The sequence below is a fragment of the Trachurus japonicus genome, chromosome 1, assembly GCF_045865225.1.
Source record: "Trachurus japonicus isolate A0001 chromosome 1, Traja_1.0".
NCBI lineage: Eukaryota > Metazoa > Chordata > Actinopteri > Carangiformes > Carangidae > Trachurus > Trachurus japonicus.
The window spans coordinates 13663697-13669696 of record NC_140907.1 but is presented as its reverse complement, the minus strand read 5'-3'; positions in this window follow the sequence as shown (position 1 = coordinate 13669696).

The following is a 6000-nucleotide window of genomic DNA, read 5'->3' as shown; positions in this document are numbered from 1 at the left end:
TCGGTTTGGTCTCCCAAACCTTTCTGAAACCGATTGAAACTGTCCATGTAAACGTACCCACTGTTTTCATGTAAACGCCGGACTTATGAGGAGAAATAAACGGATTTACTGGATATACAATGCGTAATTTCATAAGATGCAGCAGCGGGATGAGGTTATCTACCGGTACAACCGTGTGTTTTGGACTAAATACTTTACTGGATTGAATTTACTGGACTTTTCTGAATGTAACGACACCAAGTTTGTGGGGAAACCCTGTGATCCTGAGCCTGCCCTGACACAAATCGTGAGTTATATCGGCTTTTTACGAACTTTGTTAGCATGTTTATAGTCTGATTCGAGTGTTGCTGTGATGATTATATTTAGGAATGGTCGGCATATCTTTAATCACAAGAGTTTTAGCTTTCCAACGATATGTGGCATGACTATTTCAAGTGACTGGTGACATCCTGATGACACCTCCCTGATTAAAACCCCCCCGACGGCCCGCCGGCGGGCCGTCGGAATGGCAACAGGTTAAAATGTTGAAATTCAACTCCCATGGGAAACCCCCTGAAAAACTACTCAAAGTTGGGGTACCCGTAACTGGATTATTGAAGTAGGGGTTTTTCATGATTCTAAATTGATCGCAAACATTAGTTTTACGCCCAAAACACTCCTTGGTGGAGAAAAAAACAGCCACACCCACTTTTCTTGTTCATCGGAACCCCCACCACCACCAATAGAATGTATTGCAGAGAAGCCATTCCTTAGCATTGCAGAGGTTGTGTTACATAATATTACTAAATACTCAATATAATGTAACTTTTATTCTACCATTTTTCTATAGGACATTATACAGACCCTTCAGGATTTTGTGGTGTCGCTAAATTTATTTAAAAAGTTATTATAAATGTAATTTATTATGCAGATCGGTAGCAAGCAGCGAGAGAGAAAAGACAGTGGACATGCACCAGATTTCACACATCAGCAACAACTGAAACAAGTTTGTTTGAAATGAAGATAGGGAAAGCACAAAAAATACACAGTGGTGCCATCGAGCATCCAGGCTCTTTTTGAAGAATGGAAAAAGATAGATGTTGCAGTGTGTCACAAACACGTTCATTCCAGCTTGGGCCTATTGCTTGGTCATGACCGTATGGTAGCTGTTGTAGTGTATTATGGGATTTGTAATGTGAGTAATGTGAATGCTATATTGGTGGGCCATTATTAACATAATATTTTTCTTGAAGGCCATATAATATATATAACATATCGCAGGACAGATCTGGCCCCCAGGTTTTTGGCATGAGATTGACGTGTGTGCTAGATTAATGTCCAACAATGTAAAAAGGTAGAATATAAGTTATATTAAGTATTCAGTAGTAATAGTAGAAGTTTTTTATGTGACATTAAAGAAAACCTCTGTCATGCACAGGAATAGCTTACTGTATCTCTAATGTATTCTATTGAGTATAGTAGATCACCGCCTAAACCTAACTGCAAAAATCCTCGTGAAGACAATAGGCCTACACCATGTTATCCTAGTTTGATAGCTAATGGAGCAGTCAGCTAGAATTTAGGAAAATAAAATGGTCAGATGGTCATCAGATTCAGTCGCACATAGGAGTTGGCTAACTAACCTATTTACTGTTAGCCAACTAATAACCATTTTGGTAAGACTTTGACGCCTATCTCTATAATGCATTATAACCATACTTATAATGAGTTTAATGTGGTTATAGCATTGTATAACTACAATTATAAACATTCATAAATGATCATAATATTTTATAACAATAATCAATACTTCATAACAATAATCATAACACACTATAAAACATTTTATTGTGACTTATAAGGTCAGGTATTATAATACGTTATAATTGTTAGTAACTCGCTGACCATGCCCAGGTCGATAATACATTTTAAATATAGTTATGTGTTATTATTGGCTTATAAAAGTGTATAACCATCATTATAAATACTCATAAATTATCATAAGACTTTATAACATTTAGCATAACATATTATAGAGCATTTTATAAAGTATTATAATAGAGTTATAATGCTCTATGATGTGTTAAGCTTATTGTTATAAAGTCTTATGATCATTTATGAGTGTTTATTATGATAGTTATACACGACTATAAGCCAATTGTAACACATTATAACGTTATTTATAATGCATAAATGTGGGCATTGTCAGCCAGTTACTAACAATTATAACGTATTATAATACCTGACCTTATTAATCATGATAAAGTGCTTTATAGTGTGTTATGCTTATTGTTATAAAGCATTATGATCATTTATGAGTGTTTATAACTATAGTTATACAGTGATATAACTGCATTGTAACTCATTATAAGTATGATAATAATGCATTATAGAGATAGGCATCAAATAGTGTTACCACAATTTTTTTTTTTAAGTTTCTTATGCATGTTATCAATAACAATAACCAGTAATAAAAACACAGACATGCAAAAAAAACGTAATGGAAACACTGTGGCAGCTGAAAACAGATAACCATAGCGTGCCATGATAGCAAATTTGCTGAAAAGTTGCAGTGGCAAGGCCAAAGAATTCATGATTGAATTTGCATCAATAGTTGCAATCGTGACATCATAAAATCCTGGAGGGTCTGTATAATGTCCTATAGAAAAAAGGGTAGAATAAAAGTTATATTATATTGAGTATTTAGTAATATTATGTAACACAACCTCTGCAATGATAAGGAATGGCTTCTCTGCAATACATTCTATTGGTGGTGGTGGGGGTTCCGATGAACAAGAAAAGTGGGTGTGGCTGGTTTTTTCTCCACCAAGGAGTGTTTTGGGCGTAAAACTAATGTTTGCGATCAATTTAGAATCATGAAAAACCCCTACTTCAATAATCCAGTTACGGGTACCCCAACTTTGAGTAGTTTTTTAGGGGGTTTCCCACGGGAGTTGAATTTCAACATTTTAAGACATGATATTACGCACGTTCCTAAAGACAATTGTGAAGAAATTTCTTGGTAAGGATTTAGTTCCCAGATTTTCATATGTTGCCCTTACTATTATCATCACATAAACACATCCTCTGGATCTATGAAGATATTTATCTCAAATAATATTGATTGTAAAATATGTTTGTTGTTTCTTTATCTGTTGTTAGGGTCCAGGCAGCTAAGCTGCCAGGACACTACTGTATTCCGAGGAATTCTTCTTCTTCTTCTTTCTTCTTCTTCCGAGGAACTTCCCATGGGCGAGAACTCACCAAACTTGCTCAACTCCAAGGACATGTGCCCTGGGCACAATAAGCGTTTAAATTTAAAAACTTTTAAAATTCCTACCAAAGCAACGGTACATGCTACAGTTTTGCAACTTTCACCAAAATGTCGCCCCAATACTGCTGAAACCCGACCCATCGCTGCGCAGCAGCTATAATTATTTCTGTATTTCCACATTTCGGCCTCTGTATGTGTCAATAAACGTGTCCTGCATCTCTGACATTAAAATCCAAAATGATGCATTGAACTCACTCTCCATGTATCCCAGGGATGTACCTCGTTTTTAAATTCCACCCTCCAGCAAAAAACACTACATTATTGGTTCTACTCTGGGTACCAGATGCATTGCTGCAGTGTAAAGGGTGGCAGAAGGATACAGTGATTATCACTTTATAATTATAAGTTACTGTAAACACTGAAACCTGTCTTATGACAGGCCGGCATTATGTTCATCACTTGCTACCAGCTGACATGATCAGATGATGTCAGCGAGGAAGTTAAACTTGGAACAGACCTTTTCTCCACCACCCTGAGCAGTTATATACATACTGTCCGTATATAGTATATATAAATATATATAGACAGTATAATGTATATATATGACCAATACATCAGACAAGCTATTTACTATTTACATGCTGTGATAGACTACTGTAGTTGCCAAAGGTGGGGCTATTACAGTTTTTCTCGATTGTTTACACACATTTTCTGAAAGCATGCCTCATACTCTCAGAACTCTACACACAAATCCAAAAAAACACACACAATGGGCAAAACCCTTAACTTCTCCTGCAAAATGAAACTTTACATTCAAAACAATGTTATTTATTCCCAAAATGCTATTTTAGTCTCAAATGACACACACAAACCATCATATGACTAGACATTTATAAGAACCAGTTGAACACTGATGTGCTCAGTGTAAAACACTATGATGAATGGAAAACACTTCTACTCCATTCCTCATAATGACTTAGGTTTTTTTTTTTTACTGTAACTACAGACAGTACATAAATGTGTTGTAAAATTTTAGAATATTGTTTTGATACTCAGAACACTCAAATACATGGTAACAAATGAAATGCGTGAAGACGCGACCAAGGTGGTCGTGTGACGATGCAGCCGTGCTGATCTGACCACAAAAGAAAAAAAAAAGTGTTGCTCGGGGTCAGCTGGGTTACGGCCGAACAAATTTGAAAGACTGAATACATGATTTTGACAAAATGAGAGACTACTGTAACATGTAGCTCACCTAGTAGAGCAGCACTCTTTGTAGTCAAAGACTTTGTTCTAGTCTGGGTTTGAATCCCTCTATCAACATGCAATTTTGGTGATCAATGCATTTTCTTTTGTCATTATCATCATGATCACTGCTATATATGTGTGTGTGTTTGTGTTGTGTGGCCTCTCTGTTTGGTTTCTCTCTTTTTGGTGTCAGTCCATCACTGCCTGTTGCCCTTTTTTGCTAAAGCTCTGATTGCTAATTGTAAAACTGTGTGACAAGTGTTTACCCATGTGATGAGTCAGTGTGCATAGTAGGGAAACTAACTTTAGAATTTTGAATAACAGTGTGTTACTCATGAACACAAGAGATTTTCTTCATGAAAATTGTGCCAAATGCAGAGAATTGTGTGTAGTGTTTTGAAAAAAGTGTGTTATAGAACTGCAAACTGAGTGTAAAGCAGGAATTGTGCTTGTAGTTTAGCAGATTTGGTCAAGGGAGTTGGTGCATGAGTTAGATGTTGAGGCCATTGTGTCTCAAGTACCAAAAATTGTGTGTAAACAATCGAGAAAAACTGTAAAGGGAATGTGTCATCTGTAACTCTGATCATTTCACATTACAGTAAAAGAAATTTTGACCAATGTTGCCCAAACTTTTTCATGCCACTGCAATACATCCTCTTGATATATGAATATACTATATTTATCTCAAATACCCATTGTAAAATAAAAATTTTGTTTGTTTGTTTTATTAATCTTAATATATGTATTTAGTAATTTCTATTTTTCTTAATTTCTGCTTCTGGATGTGACATTTAAATCTAAAATGATGCAGTAAACTCACTCTCCATGCAGGCATGGACCTCATTTTCAAATTTCATCCTCTAGCAAATTCCACCTGACATTGTTGGTTCTATTCTGGGTATCAGATGGTATCAGGAGAACAGATTTCTTATTTGTTTTTTCAGCTTGAAGATTTTCACCAACTATGTTTCTGATTGAGACGTTGTTCTGCGGTGCAATGTCACTGTTTCCTAAAACTGCATCTCGCTCTCGCTCTCTCTCTCTCTCTCTCTGACGGAGAGTGTCATAGGGCAGGGCAGCTCTCTCACACACCTGGCAGTACCATACAGCACTGACACACACACACACACACACACACACACACACACACACACACACACACACACACACAGGTACATTTATGTGATTACATTTAGGATATTTTAAGTCGTAAGCCTGAGTTTGAGACATAGGCCTATTTACAATTTGAATCTCACTCAGTTAAGTCTCAAATCACCATGGCAACCCCCGAGGGCAGGTTGACACAACTTTGTTTAGAAAAGTTCCTTATGAATAAAGTTATTCATATTTATTGTAATTATGTTACACTGGAAAGCCCTACAAGCAAAAGGGTGATGTGTACAGGTTGCACTACTGCAGCATGTTGATCATATGATTATGTATGTTTATAATTATATGTTTAACACTAAAATCTGTCTCATGACAGTCAGCCATTATGT